Raw genomic sequence first — 13,853 nt, 5'->3', positions numbered from 1 at the left:
GGGCGGCAGAGTGAGACTCCATCTCAAAAAAAAAAAAAAAAAAATTAAAAGAATTAGGACCCTGGCCCCCATTCTCAGCTCTGTCTCTGTGTCATTTGTTAATTCTGAGTCCTGCTTGCATCTTGGCATTGATTCCGCCCACCCCCTCCTCCCCCAAGTAGGGAGAACAATAACAATGCATTCAAGCTTTATCCTAGGCCATCATTACTGGTATTCTATAGTTCAGGGAAAAACTGAGGCACAGAGAGGTTAAGTAACTTGCCCAAGTCGCACAGCTGGTGAATGGCAGAACCATAGCCGAATTCTGGCAGTCCGCTGCAAAGCCCACTGTCAAGCAGTCTCGTCTCTAATCACAATGACTCGGCTCCCGGGGTTGTGGTGGGTAAGCCTGCTGTGCTTAGAAACTGAATAGTAGCTCATGGCCTATCCGTGATAGGTAAAGGGTTGACTGGTTGCAAACCTCTTATCCAAATGGCCTGTAAAAGAATACACAGTGTGCTTGCTCACGGTGCCCAGAGACCATGTGGGAGGTGCCAAATATGGGTGGTAACAGGCAAGGAAGAGGGAGTCTCTTTACCAAATCTGGTTTTGAGGAGGAATTGTATGTCGTGTCGTGTTGACAGTCTGATGGCTCCTACATGGGTGTCGTAGGCTCTGGCAATGCCAGGCATTCCATTTTCCCATAACTTGTCAGGCTTAAAGTGATTACTGAGGAAGGTGGAAACCAGGCTTGCCCAATTGGTTCTTGGTCCATGTGTTCAGACTTCCCCAGGGAGCACCTGTCCTGGAGCATCTAAGCTAGGGCGTCTCATGGTGGGCCCTCTCTGAGAGTGGAGAAGCAGACCAGGGCAGTGGGGAGTGGGACTCTTCTTACATGGGTGATACCCAGCACCAAATGAGATTGACTTCAGATGAGGTCAGCAGTCATTCTAGACCAGATGGTCCCTATGGAAAAAAAGTAGAGAGTTAGAACGGGGAAGAGTGAGCAGCAAAAGATGCAAAGGCGAGGGGAAACTGGAATAAGAGACAATAATTTCAAAAATCTGTAGGCTTGTCTTTTTCCCTCTCTTCCTAAGCAGTTTAGTCCTAAAGCTGCTGAATAATGCACAGCCAAAAAGGAAAACATTCATGCATGTGGCAGGGGGAGAAGCCACCATTAACTTTTGCTAGAAGTGTTCACTGGAGCCCCAGAAAATCCCCTGGGTTCCAGACCTAGTCCTCTGCCACAATTGTGTGGTAATAATCCCAATTTTCCCTTGATAATTGGGGTCAGTCACTTCAGCCCACAAAGTCACTGCTGTCTTTTGATTTAATGTCATGAGACACCCAAAAATGTCTAAATGGAGGCAGTCTCAGCTTCCAGTTTGATGGAGCCATTGTTGGGTCCCTGGTGGAAATACCCCTCCCTTGGGAACCAAGACCTTCCAAGCAAGCAGAGCTCAAAACTGTGGAGATGGAAGTGACTGGTCATTCTGTGTGACAGTGGGAAGACCTGCTCTCTCTTCTGTTCTTGCTTCCTGGGCCCATGAAGAGACAGCACTATGTATATGTCTTTGGTTTGAAGGATGTATTGCATCCTATAAGATAAAACCCTGTTCTTTCAGGGTGTTGACTCCCATCTAGTGCCCTAGGTAATTATCTAGTAGGCCATCCCACTGTTCATACTGACCTCTTCATGATGGGATCCCTAGTAAGACGAATGAGTTTCATGAACCACAAGCCTATTGCTGCAAACCTCTGTAATGCATGCCTTCCAGTGAGCATCCACATCAGATATTTGGGACCCAAATATCTGTTCCCTTTGTGCCCGGCCTGAGAAGTTTATCTATGTCATTTCCCCAGATCTCATCACCAGTGTTCCAACCCTTCTCTCTCCATGACCATCCAGCCATTAATTAGCAATCTTCCTTTAGTCAGCAGATCTGTACTTCTGGTCATCTCTGAGTTCAAACAAAGTGGACAACCAGACAGCTCCACGTTCCGCTCAATAGGAAGTCTTCTGTTTATCACTGTCCTACAGTGTCACTCGAGTGAGACTGTAATATTGCCATCCACTTTCTGTTGGTACCAACATATGGAGAACTGCCTGCAAATCAAGCCCAGATTATTTCCTTCTCAGCTGCCTCGTCAAAAGGAACTCCCAGCAGGCATAGATGAGGATTGAAGGGGGAGGAGGAAATGCAGCCGGAGTCAGTGTCGAAGGAGTCTGACTGACTTGTGTTCTCTGGACCTGCTTGAGTCCAGCCTTTTCTATTTTTGCTGTACAGGTCTAATCTGTGGCTAGGTGGGTCAATAACTATACATTCATGATGGGACGCTCAGGTCACAAGGTTACTTGATATCTCATGGTTCAGTGTTTCTTCTTTACTGAGGGCCAGTAGAAAAGCAGAATCTTTTTCAAATAGATAATAGTTACCTGGAGAAGAGGGCATGGATTTGCCTCCTCACTCCAGAGTTCTGTATACTGTGATTGTCCTATTAGTGCTTGTCACAGGCTCCATAGACCAGCCTGTTCGTCACCGGCACTTGTACTAGCATTGGATCTGTGGGGTCATACGGCTTGTTCTTCAGCCTGGGCTTGATGCAGAGCGAGAGGCTGCTTTAGTCTCTGCTCAACATTGGTTACTCAGTAAATGGGTTGAAATAACACACTGAAGTTTGGTATGCATTGCCTCCAAACGCCAAGAAGGATCCACCAAGGATTTTCTTTATTTTTCCGTTGTAGGTGATGCAAAGTACAGCAACTTGTCTTTTGCCTTGGAGAGGCTATCTTAACATGCTCCTCACACTAGATATCTAGAAGCGTTGAGATCATAAGCCTTTGAATTTTCATGGGGTTTATCGCCCACCTTCTGTTTGTGTGCATGCCTCTAAGATATCTCACTATTTGCACTTTCTGCTCATCAGATCCAGTCAGTATAAATGTCATCAGTTTCGCAGATGGGTGTAATGTCAAGATCTCCACACACTGTGTTATGTTAGAGAGGAGGAGAATTCACAATACTGTGAAGGTCCTGTCAGGTAAAAGCTCATGGTTCTTACCAAGGGGAATAGAGGAAAAAACACTTTCTAGGCCAGTAGGTGCATGCCAGGTGTCAGGGGCTTTGCTGATTTGTTACAGTAAAGATACTACATCATGAACAGGAGTTGCAGTCAGACACACCACCTGATTAGTTTTATGATAATCCACAGCCATTACCCAAGATCTCAGTATATTCTTCACAGTCCAAAAGGTGAGTTAGATGGAGATATGATAGGTACTTCCACCCCTCCATCTTTCAAGTCTTTGATATTAGCACCGATTTCTGCAGTTCCCCCTGGGTGCAGTATTACTACTCAGGAGCTTCACTTGGCCTTTCCTACTGTAAGCCAGCATGGAGGGATTCAGCCAGGTGCCAGTATGTCTATGCCAATCATACATTCAGGAACTGGGGTTTGAACCACAGGCATGGATCTGCAGATTTCCTGGGTCCACTGTAATTCAACTCTGGACTCAGTGCATTTATCGCCTGTTCATCCGTAACACAGGGAGGAGAAGCCTATGAGAAGTGGAGTAGAAGAGAGTAGAAGACGCAAGTCCCTGCTCACTCCTCCAGCTTTGCAGCCTCCCTCTGGTGCCCTCTATTAGCAGAGACCCACAGGGAAGCATATCACAAAGCAGAAATGAGGTTTGCAGAGTTCCAGCCCCAGCATCACAAAGCAGAATAGAAAATGTAGGTTTGCAGCTGAGATACATATATGCATTATATGTTATTCCCATATACAGCCATCTCTCAGTATCCAAGGGGGACTGGTTCCAGGACCTCTTGTGGATATCAAAATCCATAGATGCCCAAGTCTCTGCTACAAAATGGCATAGTATTTGCATATAACCCATGTATATCCTCCTGTATCGTTTGAATCATCTCTAGATTACTTATAATACCTTATATAATGTAAATGCTATATAAATAGTTGTTATACTGTATTGTTTAGGGAATAATGACAAAAAAGTAGTCTGTACATATTTAGTACAGTTTTTCCCCCGAATATTTTTGACCCACGATTGGTTGAATCCAAGGATGCAGAACCCACAGATATGGAGGCCAGCTGTAATATATATGCTGCATATCATGTATATCTATATATGCTGTGCGATAAATATAATAGATATGCTATGTGTCATATATGTGATATAATAACTTAATAATGGCACATGCTTTTTCTCCTCATCTCTCTATCAAAAAGTTATTTTTTTGAGGCCAACTCTGCTGTTTTTGAGCAACAGCTAATAGGCACAGTAGGAATTCCAGACATAGAAATTTTGGGCAGCATGGCTGACCCTGAAGAGGCTGGGATGGAAGAAGTTTCCTGGATCTGCCTACAGTGGTGTTCTCAGAGCCTTGGGGGTCCAAACACAGCTATAAGAAGCACTGAGAGCTTCCTGCATGTCAGCGTCCTCCTCTTCCTTCATATCCATGACTGGTGCATGCCTGGATTTCTTCTGTCTCTCTTGCACTCATGCCTCCACCTCTCCCTGCCATGTTTGGCTTTGGCACCTTCTGCTGTTGCTGTTCCTCTTCTCAGGCTCTGCTCTTCTGTGGCCACCTCATATATTTCCAGGACTTCACATTCAACAAATGTTGAATGGCATGCGGCTACTAAGGGAAAAGCAAAGGTAAATAATACATGATTTCTTGCCTCACAGAGCCTTACAGTCAAGGGAGGCTGACTCCTCAGACTCTGCCTCCTGTCCTGACCATGCATCTGCCTCCAAACATGCATTTCTGTCTTCCTCCTAGACACTGCTGCTTGCCCTGACCAGGTGGCCCTTACCTCCCTTCTTTCAGCCCACTACCTTGCTGGGCTCACTGTTTCTAAAGATAAAACCATTACATCAGTGAGTGATTCAGGCCCACAGACCTCCATTCAATCACTGAGCCCAGGTTCTGTCTGCAGAGTATTCTAATCTCATGCATCCACTCACTCCCCCTGCCATTTCCCTCATTCAGGACCTCATTCCGTCATCCTTATAACTGCCACTCTCCCCTATAATCAGTCCATCCTCCACCCTGCAGTTAGCTTAGTAGTCCTATTATGTGGCTCCAACTATGTAATTTACCCCCAAATCTTTATTAGCCTTTACTTTTTCACCAGTGCTTATGTTATCAGGGCTAGCCCTTGTCCTTCCATGACTGGGTCTTAAATCCCTATGCCTACCTTATATTCCTACTAAACTGCACTACTAACTTTGTCCTTAACGCCTCCCATGGCCTTCTGCTTGCATACTTTTGTTACCAAGTTCTCATCATTTGAAATTTCTTCTGTGTCAGCTTCTATCTGCTCCCCTTTCCAGTTCTCTTTGTTGTCCCCTCACCCAAATGGAAATTCCACAGAGCTTCTTTTTCATTTTGGAAGATAATGACATTGGTGACCTAACACTCAGCGCATATGGCTTTGTATCGTAGTTGTTTATGTTCATGCCACATTGCCTTCCTTGGCTGTAGGCTCTTTAAGGGAAGAAATTATGTATTATTTACATTTGTATTGATCTTAGCAGCTGGTATGACACTCAACATTTGTTGAGTGTGTAAGTAATTCCGTTCTGTCCTCTCACCTATACTTTTCCTCTTTTCCCCTCTTTACCGATGTTTCTCACCTTGGCCTAGAAAAACGTTTACATCTTCTTCATATTAAAAATAAAACTAGGGTTCCTCTTCCACCTAAGTTGTAGAAAGCTGGCATGAAAGACAAAATGCACTGGATAATTAAGGAGGAATAATTAATAGGAAGAATATTGAGTAATGAAGACAGTCTCAAAGAATTTGAGTGGGGAGACCTAGGGTTTTATGGGGGCACTTAGACAAGGGAGCCATCTGTGTCTTCTGCAAATCTTATGGAAGTCATGCAGAAGGATGGAGATGGGTCTTATCCTGGCAAATGCCAGAGCAGGGCGGTACTTTGCAGTTAGCCATTTCCTGAGCCACAAAAAGATAGGGAGATTTCTTAACTGTTGCTGTTTTTAGGCATATGAGGCTCAGGCAGATATCACTCTTGTCAGTCCCTTCTTTTGTTCATGAGTATCATTCATTACTGAACAACTAAGAGGTGATCACAAAGCTTTAGAGGGGCAAAGCAGGTATAAGAAATGGCTTCCCGGCCGGGCGCGTTGGCTCAAGCCTGTAATCCCAGCACTTTGGGAGGCCGAGACGGGCGGATCATGAGGTCAGGAGATCGAGACCATCTTGGCTAACACGGTGAAACCCCGTCTCTACTAAAAAATACAAAAAACTAGCCAGGGCTACTCCGGAGGCTGAGGCAGGAGAATGGCGTAAACCCGGGAGGTGGAGCTTGCAGTGAGCTGAGATCCGGCCACTGCACTCCAGCCTGGGCGACAGAGCAGGACTCCGTCTCAAAAAAAAAGAAATGGCTTCCCAAGGGCTCTTGTTGGTTGTGATTGCAGTCAGTTGAGCCATCTGATGAGAGGTGGTGGCAAAGATCAGTTGTTTTAGAGTGCTAGAAATCCGGCATCTTTAAAGAAGGATGACTGAAATGTAAAAGAAATATTCATATCAAAGGTTGAATTGAAGTACAGAGCCTGAGGGTAACCTATTCATTGGATTCCAAGTGGTCAATGGAGGAAAACCTTTAGGTTTTGCGGCAGTGCTTCTTGAGTTTCTTGAAGCTCAGGCTAGGATGGTGATGCTCTTGGTGTCGTTCAGTCTTGGTTCCTGCTCATTTAGAGACATGCATATACAGGCATTTTGCTGGTCTTCCTTAGTGGTCCAGACAGTGGCCTGTGCAGGGATAATTCAGCCCCTGCATGGTCTGCCATGGTGATGAGTCCTTTGAGGTTTATATCAAGTCTTTGGGCTGTAGGTTATAGGGGGTTCTGCAGATCCTGGACAAAGGGCCAGTGCAAGGCTACCTGGAGTCCTGACGTAGACTCTAGATGGTGAGCCTTCATTCCGTTCTTGGTGATGCTGAGTCAGGCAGGAGGTAGGAAAATTAAGAATGTTAGTTTGGATAACCATAGCCAGATATTGATGACATCGGGAAGAATTGAAAATTTGATAAGAATCCACAATTTAGGCAAGGTGACAGCATCCAGTCCAATTTGCAGATAGGTACTAAAACTGGTTTTTCCATAGGGTGAAACAAAGTCAGTTAAATCTTTACCAGACAAAACAGTTTGCATATCAGTTACCTGTGATTTATAAAAAGGTGCAAAATGAACAGCAGTGACGAGAGCCAGAATCTGATAACCTAGATGGGTGTGCATAGATTTCCACTGAAATACAAAATTCCTCTCTACAGTCACTTCCATCTTGATAAAAAATAATCTCAAAGAACTGTTATTCTTGGCCGGGTGCGGCTGCTCACTTCCGTAATCCCAGCACTTTGGGAGGCTGAGGCGAGCGGATCACTTTAAGTCAGGAGTTTAAGACCAGCCTGGCCAACATGGTGAAACCTCATGTCTACTACAAAAAAAAAAAAAAAAAAATTCGATGGGCGTGGTGGTGCATACCTGTAGTCCCAGCTACTCAGGAGGCTGAGGCCCGAGAATCGTTTGAACCCAGGAGCTAGAGGTTGCAGTGAGCCAAGATCATGCCACTGCACTCCAACCTGGGCGACAGAGTGAGACTGTCTCAAAAAAAAAAAACCCTGTTATTCTTGATCACAAAATAAGGCTGGTCTCTTTAGACTTGACTGATTACTTATATAGATGAAGAATGGTAATTTGCCACATAAGTCTTCTTAAGTTTACTTTGTTGAAAGTTTTCATGAGGACTTTCAGACTGGGCTTTTAAAATTCTCTTGAGGCCAGCAAGCCAAGCTAAGAACTTGCCATCATACTTCAAATGCAGTACCTATAAATTTGGACAAGTTCCTCTTTTCTTGAGTCCCCAGAAGATCCTAAGCTTCCAGGTACTGTCAGGAAGTGACCTTCCTTACTCACCTGTGTGGCTGAAACCGTGTACTCCAGCCAGTGCCAGTTTTCCCAAGAGCATTTTGTAAACATTGGCTCAAAAGTCAACCTTAGTTCTTTTTTTTTTTTTTTTTTTTTGAGACGGAGTCTCACTCTGTCGCCCAGGCTGGAGTGCAGTGGCCGGATCTCAGCTCACTGCAAGCCCCGCCTCCCGGGTTCACGCCATTCTCCTGCCTCAGCCTCCCGAGTAGCTGGGACTACAGGCGCCCGCCACCACACCTGGCTAGTTTTTTGTATTTTTAATAGAGACGGGGTTTCACCGTGTTAGCCAGGATGGTCTCGATCTCCTGACCTCGTGATCCGCCCTCCTTGGCCTCCCAAAGTGCTGGGATTACAGGCGTGAGCCGCCGCGCCCGGCTGCCTTAGTTCTTTAAAGTATCTGCTCATAGCTGATTAAATGAGCATCATTCTCTAACATGACATTCAGGGAAGCACCAGAGTAAAAGAAAAAAACTATCTGTAGATGACAAAATACTTAAAGGCCTTTGTTGCATAACCAATGTTTCCAATTCTGTCCGATAAACAAGGAGGACAGATTCTTATTGAACCTGTGCAAATAATTATATTGCCATGAAATTAAGAATACTCAGAGTTTCCAAATTCTGGAATGATCAGGCAATAAGAAAAATACACCATTTGCAAATTGATATGGTTTGGCTCTGTGTCCCCACCTTAAATTTCATGTCGAATTGTAATCCCCGCATGTCAGCACAGGGGCCTGGTGGGAGATGGCTGGATCATGAGGGCGGATCTCCCCTTGCTGTTCTCATGATAGTGAGTGAGTTCTCACAAGGTGTGTTTGTTTGAGAGTGTGTGGCACTTCCCCCATCACTCTCTCTCCTGCCGCCATTGTAAGACATGCTTGCTTCCCCTTGGCCTTGCGCCATGATTGTAAGTTTCTTGAGGCCTCCTAGCCATGCTTCCTGTACAGCCTGCCAAACTGCCAAACTGTGAGTCAATTAAACCTCTTTTCTCCGTAAATTACCCAGTCTCAGGTAGTTCTTTATAGCAGTGTCAGAATGGACCAATACACAAATGTTCATTTTAGTTTACAAGAATATAGTCTACGAAATTGTTATGAGTTATAGATAGCTTAAGATAAAGGAGCTCTTTATGTATTCAGAAAATAGAACATTAAAACAACAATATTCCAAGTAAAACCCACAACCATCCCTGTGCCCAGTCCTGTCTTCACGTAGCATTCTGCCTGTGTCCATGTCCTGTGTTCACGTGGCACTGTCCCTCTGCCCAGTCCTGTCTTCACGTGGCACTGTCCCTGTACCCATGTCCTGTGTTCACGTGGCACTGTCCCTGTACCCATGTCCTGTGTTCACGTGGCACTGTCCCTGTACCCATGTCCTGTGTTCACGTGGCACTGTCCCTGTACCCATGTCCTGTGTTCACGTGGCACTGTCCCTGTACCCATGTCCTGTGTTCACGTGGCACTGTCCCTGTACCCATGTCCTGTGTTCACGTGGCACTGTCCCTGTACCCATGTCCTGTGTTCACGTGGCACTGTCCCTGTACCCATGTCCTGTGTTCACGTGGCACTGTCCCTGTACCCATGTCCTGTGTTCACGTGGCACTCTCCCTGTGCCCAGTCCTGTCTTCCCGTAGCACTCTCCTTGTGCCCACATCTTCCCATGACTGTCTCGTTACAAGGATGCCGGTCATGGTGGATGAGGGTCCACCCTACTCCACTGTGACCTCATCTTAACGAATTACACCCACAACAACCCTATTCCCAAATAAGGCCACATTCTCAAGTGCTGAGGGTTAGGACTTCAACATATTGCGGGGGGCAGTGTGGAGGAGTGGCAGAAGTCAACCCAAACCCACCATTTTGATTGGATGGCTGCTTCTCAGCAGAGGAGATATTCAAGCGTTTTCACCATTGGTTGGGCACTGTCGACCCACAGCTAGGAAGTTAATCCTAGAAATGAGGATTTAGAGAAAAGCCCCCGATGAGGGTGGAGGAAGATGAGCCTTCCTCCTCCTCTGAGTAGTGAGTTCCAAGGTGCGGAGCCTCCTGGAGCTGCAGGTGGTGTCCGGAGGTCTAGACCCTGATGCAGATCCACGTCAGGAACTGGGTATGGCATGTGCTGCATGGGTGGGGTTGAGGCAGCTTCAGGAAGCAGTCGCGGGTTGTGTCCTTGTTTTGAGTCCCTTCTGCTGCTTCCCAGAAATGTTGTTAAAACCTTATTAAACGTCCCTGCTTGGTCTCATGGGTGTGTGCAGGGTGGGGAGGGGAAGGGATGGGGTGTGGCTGTATTTCTGAAGGAAGAATCAAGGGCGGGTTCTCTCCCTTCTCCAAAGCCAGATGGGAATGTGGCAGAGGTTATTGGTGGGAAGAGCTGCTCCTCCCCAGGACCATAGCCATCTGGGCAAATGCAGTGGCAAAGAACCTAGGGCTGCCTCCCGAGCAGGCAGGAGCCCTCTGGGAGCCACTGGGATGTGGAGGATTACCAGGGATGTTTCTGAATGTTGCTAGTGGGCACATGTACCAAAATAATTTCGGTAAAAAGAGAAACAAGGAAGGGACCCCTGTTGTACGGGGCTAGGTATAACTTGGGGTTGGTGGTCAACGGGGATTATGAATTGCCCTCGGGGAGCCGACAGTCTGGGGAAGCAGGGATGCAGGAAGTCATGGGTCCACAGTGGCGGGTAGACAAGCACTGGGTGCTGTGGGGGCACACGGGATGGGTACCTAAGCCAGGAAGGCTTCCTGGAGGAAGAAACTTCTGAGAGACTGGAAGGAAAAGTGGGAGCAGTGACACGTTTTTTTGGGTGCAAAGGTTCTTCTAGAGCTGAGGGACAGCCAGTCAGGCCAGGGAGCTGGAGTGGGGCCTCAGGGATCAGCCCAGGCAGAAACTGCAGGGGTTTGGGTGCTGTGGGTGGTGGAGGGTGGGGTGGATGTGAGCCAGGAGCCTGGGGAAGGAAGCAGAGCCCATGAAGAGCCTTCCGGACTGAGGCATTTGGGTTTTAACTTGAGGGCAATGGAAGGTCATGGACCAGGTTTATGCAGAGGGGTGAGCTGATGACAGCTGGACTTTAAAATGAATTTTTCTTTTTTTCTTTTTTTTTTTTTTTTGAGATGGAGTCTCTCCCTTTCACCAAGGAGCCCATGAAGAGCCTTCCGGACTGAGGCATTTGGGTTTTAACTTGAGGGCAATGGAAGGTCATGGAACAGGTTTATGCAGAGGGGTGAGCTGATGACAGCTGGACTTTGAAATGAATTTTTCTTTTTTCTTTTTTTTTTTTTTTTGAATGGAGTCTCTCCCTTTCACCAAGGCTGGAGTGCAGTGGCATGATCTTGGCTCACTGCAACCTCCGCCTCCCGAGTTCAAGCGATTTTCCTGCCTCAGCCTCCTGAGTAGCTGGGATTACAGGCACCCACCACCACACCCAGCTAATTTTTGTATTTTTAGTAGAGACGGGGTTTCGCCATGTTGGCCAGGCTGGTCTCAAACTCCTAACCTCGGGCAACCTGCCCGCCTCAGCCTCCCAAAGTGCTGGGATTACAGGCATGAGCCACCACACCCGGCCTTGAAATGATTTTAAAAATTTATCGTCTACTGATTATCCCCATACCCAAGGCCACAGGCCCCAGCTCAGAAGCACTGCAGTTACTCTACAAATGACACCAGAATTGTGCCACTTTTACTCTATCTAATTGGTGTGGATCCTAGATCATCCCTCTCCAGCTGCTGTGGAAAGACCTTTCTGGTTTTTGGACAACCTACCTGGGTTTCTCCCAAGAGGCAGCCTGACGACTACCCAGGGATCAAACTCTGTAGCTCAAGGCCAAGGGTTGTCCAACCCAGACTTCTAGGATTTGACCGCCCAATCCAAGACCTGCTCCTCCACAACCCTTGCTCCTGTGGGAGAGAAACTAGGCGGCTCTGCACAGGAGCTGTGGCTAAGATGTGGCAGTGAGGTCAGGACTTACATCAGACAGCCCATCATCAGGCACAGTTAGATCATCCTCCATGTAGACAGAGATGGCAACTAAGTGGCAGGTGAGCCTCCACACCGCTGCCTGTGGCCTTGGCAGACATTACTAATCAATTGCATCACTGTCACACTGAGTCAACCCCAAGCTGCAGACAGCCACCATCAGTCAAAGTTGATACCTGGGGGGAACGGACTGGCCATACTTGACCCAGACGCTGACAGGATCCGAAGTTCAGTGTGACTGTGAGTCAGAAGCCAGGCGGGAGGGCAGGAATGTTAAAAAGCAGTGAGGTAAAGGGCAGGGCGCGGGGCGGTCAGGCTGGTAGAGCAGCACTGCCGGTGGGGAGGGAGGTGATGATCCACATTCGTCAGAACTTTAGTTCACAGAGCACTTTCACTAAATGCCCCCACTCTTGAGGTAGGAGTGACTAATTTCCACATCACAGATGAGGGAACGGAGACCCAGAGAAGGGTATGCACCTGGCGTCACGCAGCACGGCAGCTACTGTCTTGGTCTACCTGGAAGACATGCTTCCTCTGAGGCAACAGCCTCAGAGGTTACCGGGTAAGCAGAGGCCTCAGATAAGAGTCTCCCCTCACAGTGTATCCTGAAGCGGGACCCCAGGGAGAGAAGGCAGTTGGAGCTGAGTCGGCAGTGCGTGCTGCTAGGTGATTGACCCCTGGCTGGGGGCGGGGGGAGCCCTGATGTGTAGCACGTGCTGATTTCTTTTTTTTTTTTTTTTGACAGAGTCTCGCTCTGAGGCCCAGGCTGGAGTGCATGGCATGATCTTGGCTCACTGCAACCTCCGCCTCCCAGGTTCAAGCAATTCTCCTGCCTCAGCCTTCCAGGTAGCTGGGATTACAGGTGCCCGCCACCCTCCTGGCTAATTCTTGTATTTTTAGTGGAGACAGGGTTTCACCATGTTGGCCAGGCTGGTCTCGAACTCCTGACCTCAGGTGATCCGCCTGCCTCGGCCTCCCAAAGTGCTGGGATTACAGATGTGAGCCACCGCACTCAGCCAGCATGTGCTGATTTCTGGGGGTTGTAGATACTCCTGCCTTGCCTAGTTCAAGCTCCCAGTAGGCATCAACCGAGAGCTGGGAAAAGATGCCTGCAGTGCGCTCTCTGGGCCAGGAGGAGCCGGCTCCAGCTCACCCATGGCAGTGCCAGAGAAGGGGTGCAGGGGTGCAGGGCTGCTGTCCCCACCCCCGGTGGCCTGGGGGTTCTCTTCTTCCTGCAGTTCTCAGTCACTCAGGCTCCCTCTTACCTGGGTCAGGGTTTGTTTCTGTTGCTTGCCAGTAAGGGGCCTGAGAACCTTTACGGACACACTGAACCCGGGGAGGAGTCAGGACTCAGGGCCTGTGTTCTGGCTTCAGCTCTTTGAGCTTCCCTCTCTATCTGCTGACCCCTGAGCGCTGGATGACAAGGCCCAGCAGGTGGTGGGAACTCTAGGCGTGAAGCCAAGAACCTCCAACATGGGAAGGAGTCTCAAAAGCTGCCACCTATTGTCTGAGCAGCAACAGGACTCTGGCTTGAACAGGGGTGCCTGGGGCAGGGGGCAAAGGGCTGGGTCCCTCAGGTTTGTGGAGTTAGGGGCTGGGGCAACTGTGGTGAACGGGTAGGTCACCCTGTCCAAAAGGCAGCAGCAACTGCTCACCTCCAGGAAGTGCTCCCATGTGGCCAGAATTTTTTTTTTTTTTTTTTTGAGATGGAGTCTCACTCTGTCACCCAGGCTGGATTGTGCAGTGGCACAATCTCGGCTCACTGCAACCTCCGCCTCCCAGGTTTAAGCGATTCTCCTGCCTCAGCCTCCCGAGTAGCTGGGATTACAGGCGCCCGCCACCACGACCAGCTAATTTTTGTATTTTTAGTAGAGACAGGGTTTCACCATGTTGGCCAGGCTGGTCTTGACTCCTGACCTCAGCTGAT

At 48.0% G+C, this 13,853-nt stretch overlaps 1 protein-coding gene across 27 annotated transcripts in view; it reads left to right on the top strand.

Moving 5' to 3' along the window:
• The window catches only part of KANSL3 (KAT8 regulatory NSL complex subunit 3), an 88,132-nt gene that overhangs the window by 62,533 nt on the left and 11,746 nt on the right, over nt 1–13,853 (top strand). For 7 of the 27 annotated variants that reach the window (XR_013402413.1, XR_013402409.1, XR_013402424.1 and 4 more), the window contains one exon: nt 11,064–12,772. The exons of 14 other annotated variants lie outside the window; for them this stretch is intronic. The gene's annotated coding sequence lies outside the window, so the exon portion shown is untranslated. The remainder of the gene's footprint in view (nt 1–11,063; nt 12,773–13,853) is intronic. 6 more of the 27 variants (XR_013402416.1, XR_013402410.1, XR_013402415.1 and 3 more) reach the window with 2 other exon arrangements.

This window comes from Macaca mulatta, chromosome 13 (genome assembly GCF_049350105.2).
Source record: "Macaca mulatta isolate MMU2019108-1 chromosome 13, T2T-MMU8v2.0, whole genome shotgun sequence".
NCBI classification, from domain to species: Eukaryota; Metazoa; Chordata; class Mammalia; order Primates; family Cercopithecidae; genus Macaca; species Macaca mulatta.
The sequence above is the reverse complement of the archived record's forward strand: the minus strand, read 5'-3'. Positions and strand labels throughout refer to the sequence as shown.